The sequence below is a fragment of the Pseudophryne corroboree genome, chromosome 5 (genome assembly GCF_028390025.1).
Source record: "Pseudophryne corroboree isolate aPseCor3 chromosome 5, aPseCor3.hap2, whole genome shotgun sequence".
Taxonomy (NCBI): Eukaryota; Metazoa; Chordata; class Amphibia; order Anura; family Myobatrachidae; genus Pseudophryne; species Pseudophryne corroboree.
The window spans coordinates 660495089-660508066 of record NC_086448.1 but is presented as its reverse complement, the minus strand read 5'-3'; positions in this window follow the sequence as shown (position 1 = coordinate 660508066).

Genomic DNA, 12978 nt, shown 5'->3' with positions numbered 1-12978 from the left:
TGGATTCACCTTCTTTTTGTTTTATTGTAAAGATTTTATTCCACTTTACTACTGCAGGAAAATATACTCCTAACTGTAAGTTGATTCTCTTTACATTATCCTGATTATACTCGTCTGTTAGTGGTACTTCCTCATCTAACTTACAATCAGCGATAAATTTTAACGAATCAACATTGGGGGGTAAACATGCCCTCAAAACTGTCCTCCAATCTTTGTTATTTGGCTCTGCAGAATTTCCTAGCTCTCTAATATACTTTTGACATGCAACTAAGTCTTTCCTAGGATCAGGGAATTCAGACATCATTGATCTTAATTCTGCTCGGGAAAAGGGACAGTGCATGGCGATGTTCCTGACAGGTGTTGCTCCTGAAGCGTCAGTTCGCCCATTTGGGACTGCAATTACCCTGACAGGATTAAGCTCAATGATATCATTCTGTGTAGATTCTACAATACTTGGTGTAATGGTTTCTGCATAATGTACAGTACCGTACTTACCAGTCGACGATACCTCACCTATCCCTCCGCTAGGGGCTTTTGTTACCGCTCTGGGGGGTTGGGCTGTACCAACGGTAGTCTCTCTTATGGTGGCTGCTAGGGAGAGTGCTGATATTGTAGTAGTCACAATCCTGGGGAAAGTTCAAAACAGGGTACAACTTGCACGGATTAGTCTTAGCATTAATTACTTTGGTTACATTATCTTTAACTTCTATACATTTATCATAACCCTGTGTGCCATTCTCTGCAACCAATTTCTCTCCAGGTATGTATGGTGGTGGGGGTGCAGTGGCTATCAGTTTCCTGATAGGGTTAGATCCAGCGGCTTACGCCAACCCCCTTTGTATTTCACCTACCTGTTGCCACAATGTTAAATAGTCATAATGTCTAATACGCCTTTTTGAAGATTTAATCAGGCAAACTCTTCTCCTTAAATTCTGTAATACTTCTGGGTTAAAACTACCTACCCGGGGAAACTTCTCCCCGTCATGCACAGTCATCCTTTCCCATTCATTGCACAACATCTCTGTGTGATGACCATATTTCTCACACATGATATACCTTGCCGACCCGATTGGTCGGTTTACCAAATCAACCTGAACCTCGGTTGATCGCCCCTTACCTGAACAACTGGCCCCCATCTTTGCAGGTGCTGCTTTCACTACCTCTGACTTCAAATCAGGGTCTTCGGCAACCCTTACAAAAACCAAGATGTCCGGGGTAAGGCTGCGGTGGGGGTTTTGCACCGAGGTCCGCCCACTTAACTCCGCCCACGCTGGCCAATACGGCGACCAAAGTTCCCAGAGGTTCCGTACCCAACCTGGGGCCCCTATGAACGTCTACTTGCTCGGGCGTGTGGGAGTATGTTACCCTCCCCAGCAAGTATCAGTCGTTGGAGTGTCCCTGAGTGATCAGGCTACCTCCCTTAAAATAAAAAAAATTACACAAATCACGTTAACAATGTGCAAGTAGCGTTCTTATGAATATTCAAGACACGCTACTGCACACAATCACATGCGGTACAATCGTATCTGCACACAAGCAACTAATCTTATGTGCGGAACGATCAACGGAATTGAAAATTTCGGCTGCAAATTCCTTCAGCAATGAGCTTTGATGGCCTATATGGGTCTCGCACCAACCCTCTTCGGTTGTGCTCTCTACTTCTAGTCTACTGTACCTGAACCTCCTGGTCCGTGACCTCCTGGTCTGTTATGTACAGCAGACTCTACTGCTCATAATATGTCGAGACTAACAAGGGACGCCTCCCAAGCCACCCCGCGCTATCACTTTCGCTGGTGTACCTCTTTCTAATTTCCTATGGTTCCCACATCCGTAAAAAGAGAGAAATCTTATATATACACACTCTTACATTCGAACACTCTTATTTCTGTACAGAATTCCTTTTATTCGGTATTAGTCTAACCCAGAAGAATTGCAACAGAGAAGGTTTTTCTTTTAACTTTAACTTTTTGGATTTGAAATAGATTTGCGTTATTATCGCGTTACTTCCTTATCGCCTACTAAAACAATACTATTGTGCGGTTTGTATTATGTGGGCGTATCCGTACGCTCCGTTGCGTAATATACGCTCCGTGCGTCGACCCTTGCATCGTGTACGCCCCGCCTTTGTAAGGACACGTGTACACAGACCAAGTACGTCCACAGTAACACAACTACACGTTTATCAATGTAAATGATCTTTAAGTGTAATCATTTACTGGACACCACCCAAATCTCCCTTGTATTTCTAGGCGAGACTGTGTGCGTGCCTTTACAACTATTCCCTTAAATATTACTTTTTATCTTTTAACTATTAATAACAACAAATCTCTCAGCACGTTATCAATGGTATGTGGCAATCAGGAGAATGAGATACGACAAATACTACTAAGCAAGAAATACAGGTGTGTGTGCTTATGCGTACGTACGCAAAACAGAAACTAAACAGTTTTAAAAGACAATAACGTACTGTTCCTACCTTCCGGTTCCGGATTCCCTCTGCACTCCTTACTAAGCGAAGCAGACGCTTATCTGGTCAGCACTACGAGGGATACCACCTTCCCGCCCTTTGCTGACCGATAATGTCTGCTAAAGTTACTTAGTGCAGATATGTGAAGAGCGGAGGAGCCCCCAATTGATAAAGCCTACAGATTTACCCTATATTAAACACTATAAAAGGTTAAGAGACACAGTACGCAATTGGCGCACGAGGTACCGTAAGGGTACGCCCTTAGCGTAGCGGACGCTGTATCGGGAGCTAGCCGCTCGAGCGACACAAACGCTCGTGAGAATACGCTGTTGGTATCAAGCACACCATAGGCTGCCGATCACCGTAATGTTACGCTAATAGCGTAATGGACGCTTGTGAACAGGAAACGAACACAAGTGGCACGAACGCTCACAGAATTAAACCTTAATAACTATACCTTAATGAATGTACATATACTGTAAACCTTTATGCAGTGATAATGTGTAGATGCAACGCAATGTAACCTTGTTTGTTTAAAAGCTGTATGAGCGACTGAGACGCTCAGAGAACCCTTAGAAATATAATAAACACTCAAATACCGGTCTAAGGTTCTAACACCTTTAAGAGAGAGAATGAACGTTCAATTGCAAAAGAATATACAGTACAGTTTATACACTACCAGGCTAACATAAATACCTAACAGAATTACTACACGTTAAAATACAATAGCAGCACTATTACATTTAAGGGGAAGGAGAGAGAGAATGGCTTACAACAAATAGGAGGTAAAATGGCTTCAGAGAACTTACGCACAAGGGGAAACAATCGCAAGCGCCTTCCTGGATATCCAGCTCCCGATTATCAGTGATGAGAACCGTTGAGAAGAGTAGAGTGGGGCTGGCCCAGGTCGGCTTGTCTTTATATACACTACACACAGTACAGTACAATGGTCCCTACATTCTTATTGTTCATTGGACATAGGAATCCGTCTCCGCATTATAACAAAAGGTCATAGGTTGGTTCATACAGGTGGGCTGTGACTATTTCAAACTGCTCAGGTGGGAGGGGAACTCAGGTTTCCCGCCGCATGGGTAATAAACTGCAAATGTAGTAAATGTCCATAAACTTCTTATAGTCATAACTATACGCACGAGCGATTAATCTGTTTCTAACCAACACCGGAATATTGCTAATTATATACTCTTCCGATGGATACTAAACACCACTGCTTAACCCCTGTCTGACCCTTCGTATCAAACAAAGAGGGATCTCTTTGTCTCTGAACATGCTATATTAACTAAACTTTCAGATTCTATCAAAGGGACCATAATCTACAAAATACATTATATGACTAAAATATGTAACGATCGAGTCGCATGCTAGACGCACACAAACTCTACCGTAAATGCGCATACCGTGCGCCCGTGACGGCGAGTATGCGCTCGCACGGGAGGGTTCATGCACGTGCAGCGTGCACACGCATGGGGAGAAAACAAGGCAATGTAGGTTTAGATATTTTTCGACTTTGACAGTTTATATGTGCTGACTGGCTCCCCGTAGTAATGTGTGGTCAGAGCTGCAGCCCAGGGGCAGCAGCCTCCACTGGATGTGACTACCTAAGAAGTAAAATATCTGAGTTTCTGAAGAGTTGGCCAATGTAACAATGACAGATAGGTCTATGGACAATATTGCCACAAGGGAAAGAATGGAGGGAGCTGTTTCTTCTTCACAGAACAGTCTGAAAAAGATTGAGTTTTCATTACTATCAGTTTTCACTTGTTGTCTTTCAATGAAAGTACAAACTCATTAATGGGTCAAAGCACGGCTTTACAATAATTGAAATAATGAGACTGGCCACCAGATGGCGGTCACATGAGGTTAGTACACACAACAAAAGATAAATGATGCTGAATGAATGACAGTGTGATGAGAGACAGAGGTTGGTCACCAATGCAGAGAATAATCTAATGATCAATGTACAATACAGACAGCATTATTTCTAACAAATAAACTATACATACACCATCCTATTTATTTATTTATTTCATACGGAGGATACATTATATGTTGCATAGCATTTAAGTGACTATACAAAAAAAAATCCTGACTAGTTACAACAATATAATTCTGATTCTTTATGGAGGAAACTGTATGCTCTAATGACTGTATAATGCCGACCCCACAAAAAGTGCTGATGGCTATATATTTCATAGGATGTGTTGGTGGTTTGGTTGGTGCACATGTATCGCTTTAAGGGCTGTTTCTAGACAATTTGGCCCCAGTGTGAGCAGTAAAAAATGACATCACGATGCAACTGTGTGATTCTGCAAGACTCCGCTCCCCTGAGCAGAGTACTGTGGGAAGGAGGAGGGGTAGCAGGATAGGAGTCAGCAAGTGCTGCGGCAGGTGCCCCGTGCGATCGCACGGCTCACCCGACGCTAGAAACGGTACTGATAGCTTTATATAGTATTAACAGTTATAAAATGATGTACCAGTAATATGCATTACTGTTATATTGTGCTCTGTTCTATACAAATTACATAATTATGTTCATAACCCTGTACATATACCGATAAGTGAAATATAGCCTGGAAACCCTTGGAAGGGATGGTAGGATGTGTGTTGATACAACAGAGCAGAGCACAATATAACCAACAGTTTTGATTAAACTCAATACCATAGTCATAGTGTCTTCTACAAATGCTTTGCTGGTGTATGATATTTATTGAATTGTTTAAAAAGATTTTATGTTGCACACTGACATGTTAACAAAAGTTTTATGAGACCATTGAATAAAAGTTAAGGTTTATAATTTGATGAGTGCGCACAAAAAAGAGACTATACCTTTTCATATCACCCACTCAGGTCAGTACTTCCCATAGTCCCTATTGCAGTAGAAGAACTTGGAATAACAGAACACAGCAGTTGGCTGAGGTCTATTTTAGCATCCCAGCCACCAAAGAACACAGCTGTTGGCTTTTCCCTCCGGCCATTAATATTTTTCTGAATAAATACTTCAGCAGCTGGAACACACAGCTGATTAGAAAGAAGCACTATTAAGGATCTTTTACTTTTTTAACAAACCACCATTAATTTGTTGAACACCACAGGTCTCACAGTTACATGGTACTAACTGCTTTGCCTACCGCTGTTTAACAAACTGTCCCTGAGATGAGCAACGATCAATGGAGTTGCCATAGCAATTATTACCACTCTCTATTAAAATGTCATGAGTGTTCTATTAAGCAAAAGAGCCATGCAAAACATAAGACTTATTTTTACAATTTAGAGTGTTTGAAATTAGTTTAAATCTTCATATCTCTTTTTTATATATATATATATATATATATATATATATATATAATACAACGTAATGGGCGGCACTCCAATGGATATGAACAAAATCATACAGCTCACCAAGCCAGTGTAGATCTACACTGGCTTGGTGAGCTGTATGATTTTGTTCAAATCCATTGGAGTGCCGCCCATTACGTTGTATTGTTTGCTGGGCCCTGTAGTGCCACGGGAGGGCACCCGGGTATTTGCTCTCTGCTGTAGGAGTGCCGGTCATAGATGTTTTTATATATATATATATATATACACTGTATATATATATATATATATATATATATACTGTATACACAGCAGTTTGTAATGATCAGATCAGTGACATGCATTAACTTCAGCCCTTCCAACCCCACTTCCAAACAAAAAAAGTTTATATTTTATGGTTTTGCGCTAAAAAAAAAAACAGTTGGTATTGGTTAAAATTTTTCATTTTTGACAGGCTGCATGCTGCTTTATCAGAAACTTCAAATGCAAAAACGTGATCACTTGATGCATTCATAATTTATATTACTGTACCACCTAAGTGTTTCCATTTTTTTTTTCTTTAGCAGGAGATTAGTCTGACTGTCCCCTAGAACCTTCATTTAGGTTCTCTTGCTTTGCAGTTTTATTCATAAAATAATGTATGACTTCTGTCAGAAAGTCTATCAGTATGACACATTTACCTTATATGCCCTCTCCTTTCTCCTATTTGGTTACATGATAAGACAGAACAGGTGCTAGCACTCAGCAAAAGAACAGTGAATGCACATTACTCATCACTAATCTCTCCCTCTTTAAACCTCTTCCTTGTTCAAAAGAAGATAACATGTCTTCAGTGGGTTCTTTCACTTTGCTAATCTGCAAGCATGGAAACATGATTTCATGACAGAAGAGCACAAATTAGCCTAATTACTGATAGTAATACTGATGTCAGGCGCTATCGACAATTATAAATAATATATAAATAAATAAATAAATAATTCTCTTACAGCTCATACAATTTAAATAGCCGCAAACAAGGTGAAATGGCCTGTGGAAGTGGCCAACGTAATCACACCTGATTAAAACCAGGTGTAGCAAAAAAGATTCTAGTTAACCTCTTGCGCTATTAAATAAAGGTAACATGACTTGAGGACACTTAATTAATGATTGAAATAAATTTAATATCCGTAAAATAAATTATAAACAATAAACATAAAATTGAATAGTTATGTATGCGCATACACATAAAAAGATAAATACTATACTTTACTAATTGAGCATAAGAGGTGGATCATATAATTAATTGTGACCATATATGACTAATCAATATTCATACGTTGACAGTGTCCATTATTTTCAACATGGGACAGTCCCATTAATTATGCTCATAGAAATGAGATTAGGTGTGTGTCAAGTAGATAAATCGAACCACTATATCAGTTGTAAATGGTCCTTTTATACATGGAGAAATCTCCAAACAGCACGGAGAAGCTAAATGTCACCTGGGGTTTGGTGCACAGCAAGCACCTATGTGAAACTCCCGGTTATCACTGTCCGTGAATGGTGTACTCCGTCTTCTGCTGTGTCAGGTCATCCCACACACCTTACTTCGCATTAGGGGATGGAGGTTGTATCCGGCTCCCGGGGCTTTGCGCACTGCAGGCGCTGGTATGATGATTCTGCTCCCGTCCTCAAGCCGCCGCATATAGCGCGTCCTCCCGTCTCCCGCTTATCGGTCTCAGGCAGTGTTTGTACATCAATAGGACCTACTGTCAAACGTCCGTTAGGTCACACAGGGCTCCTTCTCTGACGCGTTTCGCTTCCAATTGAAGCTTCCTCATAGAGTAACTCTTCAATTGGAATCATCATACCAGCGCCTGCAGTGCGCAAAGCCCCGGGAGCCGGATACAACCTCCATCCCCTAATGCGAAGTAAGGTGTGTGGGATGACCTGACACAGCAGAAGACGGAGTACACCATTCACGGACAGTGATAACCGGGAGTTTCACATAGGTGCTTGCTGTGCACCAAACCCCAGGTGACATTTAGCTTCTCCGTGCTGTTTGGAGATTTCTCCATGTATAAAAGGACCATTTACAACTGATATAGTGGTTCGATTTATCTACTTGACACACACCTAATCTCATTTCTATGAGCATAATTAATGGGACTGTCCCATGTTGAAAATAATGGACACTGTCAACGTATGAATATTGATTAGTCATATATGGTCACAATTAATTATATGATCCACCTCTTATGCTCAATTAGTAAAGTATAGTATTTATCTTTTTATGTGTATGCGCATACATAACTATTCAATTTTATGTTTATTGTTTATAATTTATTTTACGGATATTAAATTTATTTCAATCATTAATTAAGTGTCCTCAAGTCATGTTACCTTTATTTAATAGCGCAAGAGGTTAACTAGAATCTTAATTACTGATAGTATATCCTGTTTCATTTTAAACTTCAGACATTTACTAAAGGCTGTACAGTTATATAGCTTTAGATTAAACGATGTTTTGCTTTCTCTGAAACTGCTAATAAACAAATGAACATTTCTAGTATACTGTACCTTCTCTATACTGCATACTCAGTGCCAGTTCTAGACCAGTTCAAAAATTTCCTTTGACTTGTCCTGGTAACATTTTCAATCTGATTGTTTTATTTTTTATTTATTTTTTTCATTTAGTTTTTTTAAACAATTTTCAGTAGTTAGTAAAAGGTTTCATCCTGGCTACCCATTGTTCTGCCTCCATGCCCTAACCTTTCAAACAGAAAGACAAGTTGTGTTCCATTTATGCTAGCCATACATCAGACCAACTTCAGACCAACTTTTCTCCAACTTTCCAAACTTCCAACCATCCAACTTGTATGTTCAACTAAAACAGTGCTCCACACGTTTAACCAACTTCTCATCAGACCAACCAACCTGCCAACTTCTGTCCAACTTGTGATATCACAGAAGTAGGCGGATAGTGTCTGCCTGTTTTGAATATTTTTTACACATTACAGCATGCAGAGTCCCCTTTTGACATATTACAGCAGCAGAGTCCCCCTCCTTACACATTACGGCAGGCAGAGTGTCAGAAACCGATCACTCACAACTGTGGGTTCTGGGGTCCGTCCGTTGGCGGTGTGGTTGCTCATGGTGCTGTGTGGCTGTGTGGAGACGCGGCATGGTCAGCGGCAGAGGTGATGCAGTTTCTGGGAGCCGGGAGTGCGGGGACCGAATGGCCGAAGGCACCGCTGTGTATCTGCAGTATAGGAGGCGGCCATGTTTGAGACCAAATGAGCACCTGAGAGCACTTGTGAAACACCTGTGGGCAAGTGTTAGCCAATCCTGTGCTTGTGATGCCTTTAAGTAGGCTGGGAATATGTTACTCTGAGCCAGTGCTTTGTTGTATCAACTCTATGCCCTAGCTCTGTGCTCTCTCCGTGTTATCCTGTGTAGTTCCAGTGGTCCTGATATCGCCTCCGCTCCCAGGGGTCTGCCTGCAGCCTTCACCGCAAGAGATCCACCAGCTCCCTGCTGTGCTGTCAGTTAATCGCTCTCCAGGTGGCAACAAGTGGAATCCCCGGAGTCCTGTGTGAGGTTTCTCTGTTCAGTGACTGCCTGCTATAATCACAGTCTGTGGAAGTTTCCACTTCATTCTCGTTCTCTTATTATCCAGTTTAACTCATTCTTCACCATTGTCATCTGCTGCAGTTTCACAGTGCTTCAAGTGTTACATTCACAACTTGCAAGTATTCCATTCAGTATTGTGTTTTCATTGTTGCTGCAATCAAGGACAATTCTTCACAGCCTTCCAGTTTAACCTTTAAGATTCAGTACAAGTCTCTACAGTTATTAATTTATGTCTACAATATCCAGTTAACACTCCTTACAGTTTGGCACCAATCATTGCTTCATTTGGACAATTCTTTATTCATTAACAAGCCAACTCCGTTGTATGAACATTTCTTGAATGCTTCTTTAAGACTGTTCCAGTTTATCATTATGCCATTCATTGCAGTACGTCAGTTTACATACGGTGACTAATAATTGTCATTTAACTCCTTACTGGAATTGTTGCCTTTAATAAATATATGAAACTGAACTTTCTTCATCCTCCCTGTTTTCATCATACCCCAGCACCTACACCTTCGGTTGGTCCATGGTTAATGGATTCACAAAAACACTCGGCCTTGACAGTAAGCACTGGCTCCATGGATCCATCAGGTGGTGCTACAGCAAACATCCTTTCCCGTCTGGAAAATCAGGAGTCTATACAGACACAAATAGTTCAGTTTATGCAAACTATGGCAGATCGCTTGTAGGCTCTTCATACAGCTATAAAGACACCACAAGTTCAAGTTCCAGCTCCGGTAGTCTCGGCTTCCGCAACAGTTTCTCCAGTGATAGTGCCTATATCTTGTCTACAGTTACCTACGCCAAGAAAGTTTGACGGAACCCCAAAGCTTTTCAGAGGATTTCTAAACCAATGCGAGATCCATTCAGGGCTTGGAGTAGGCATCGCCACTGTGGGAGAGGGGAAATCCTATTCTCTCTAATTATAAAGAGTTTGTATCATCCTTCCGGAAAATCATCAATGAACCAGGTAGAACCACCTCTGCATCTTTGGAGATTCTCCATCTACGTCATGGTTTACGTCCTGTTAGTCAATATATTATTCGGTTTTGCACGTTGTCTTCAGTGTTAATTTAGAATGAGGAGGACATGGTCGCAGCATTTTGGAATGGAGTCTCAGAAAGAATCAAGGATGATTTAACCAATTGTGATGTGCAAACTAAGCTGGATTAATTAATTTCCATCTGCAATAAACTTGATCTGCGCTACAGAGAGTGTTGCTTAGAGAAATCCAAGGTAGAGCGATCTAGTCCGTGCTATCGTCCCAGACCTCAAAAAGATTCTTTTTCATCTCAGTCTCCTATAACGACAGAAGATTCTATGCAGATCATGCGCTCTCGCCTTACGGAGGAGGAACGAATTCGTCGTCGACAGGATAACCTCTGCATGTACTGCGGGTTCTCCGAACATTTAATTAAGTCTTGCAAACTGTGGAATCACGTTCCGGGGAGGAGCCAACTTTGCCTATTCATTTTGAAGTTCCGGGTTCTACTGTTAAAGATTCTGCTCTCCTAGATTCCGATGCAGCCGAGAACTTCATCACCTTTGTCATACGATATAAAGTACAAACCGTGCCTCTGGAAGTAGCAGTTGCTTTTACACCAGTGGATGGAAGTCAAATTCCAGACAGCATAATTACTCATCAAACTGTATGTCTCAAGATGAAAGTTGTTGTGTTCCATTCTGAATATATATTTTTTTCCTCGTGATTCCCAAAGCCTCTCATGATGTGATACTTGGATTACCTTGGCTGCAGAAACATAATCCACAATTCAACTGGAAAACCATGGAAATTCTTTTGTGGGGAGAATCTTGTACCAAGGACTGTTTAGCTTCAGTTAAACCCCTCTGGTCAGTCAGTCTTCCCGAGTTACCTTCAGTCAATCAAACTTTTGTGGATGTCTTCAGTAAACAAGCGGCTGACTCCTTACCCCCTCATCGCGAATGGGACTGCCCAATCGATTTGTTGCAGGGCAAAATACCTCCTAGGGCGTGAATTTATCCGCTGTCCATCCCGGAGACTCAAGCTATGTCTGAGTATATACAAGAGAATTTATCCAAAGGATTTATTAGACCATCTTCTTCCCCTGCAGGAGCCAGATTATTCTACATTAAGAAGAAAGACGGTGGTTTACGACCATGCATAGATCATCATGGACTTAATGAGATCACTGTGAAGAACAAATACCCATTGCCATTAATTCTAGAATTATTTGACTAGGTAAAGGGAGCTACTGTGTTTACAAAATTAGATCTTTATGGAGCCTACAATTTAATTTGCATCTGTGCAGGGGACAAATGGAAGACTGCCTTTAATACCTGGGATGGGCATTAAGAATACCTTGTAATGCCTTTTGGTCTTTGTAATGCTCCTGCAGTTTTCCAAAGCTATGTGAACGATCTTCTCTACAAGTGTTTAGTAGTGTACTTGGATGATATCTTAATATTCTCCAAGAATCTTAAGTCTCACCGTAACCAAGTTAAAGAGGTACTTACCCGCCTGAGGAAAAATCAACTATATTGTAAGTTGCAGAAGTGTACATTTGAAGTATCTTCTATACCGTTCCTTGGTTACATAATTTCCAGATCATAGCTATGTATGGATCCTGTAAAAGTACAAGCTATCCGAGACTGGTTCATTCCTACAACTCTCAAGGGGATTCAGCGATTCCTTGGCTTCGCTATTTTTTATAGGAAATTCATTAAGAATTATTCTACGTTGGTCACTCCCATCACAGCCCTGACTCGCAAGGGAGCAAATCCTATGAACTGGTTTTCTGAAGCAATCAAAGCCTTCTCCGATTTAAATCAAGCCATTGTGTCAGCCCCCATTCTTCGACAGCCAGATTTTAACCGTCCCTTTTTAGTGGAGGTAGACGCATCTACGGAAGCAGTGGGAGCTGTGTTGTCACAAGTCTTTGAAGATAAAAAAGTCCATCCCTGCGGATATTTCTACCGTAATTTCCTACCGGCTGAACGTAATTATGCTATTGGGGATCAGGAATTACTTGCCATCAAATTGGCATTTGGGGAGTGAAGATACCTTCTAAAGGGAGCACAACACCCCATTATAGTATATACTGATAATAAGAATCTTCTTAATCTGCAGTCGGCTCAGTGTTTGAATTCACGACAAGCTCGATGGGCTCTTTTCTTCACCCGATTTAATTTTAAGCTCACCTGTCGTCCAGGGTCTCAAAACAAAAAAGCAGATGCCCTTTCTCGGTCTTTCAATTCTTCTAAATCAAATGATGCTACCATGAATCAAGCCATTGTGAATCCTATGTCCTTTTTAATGACTCAAAATTCTCCGGTCCCAGTTCCTCCACCTGGCAAAACCTTTGTTGCCACAAATCTTCGAAAATGATTACTTACTTGGGCTCACTATTCATCCTTCATGGGTCATCCTGGGGTCCTAAAGACTCTCAAATTTATTCAACAGTCTTACTGGTGGCCAAGTCTTAAAGCCGATGTTCAAGAGTTTATAGCAGCATGTCCTAAATGTGCCCAACATAAGAGTCCAAAGGGTTCTCCTCCAGGTTTGTTACATCCGTTATCTATAC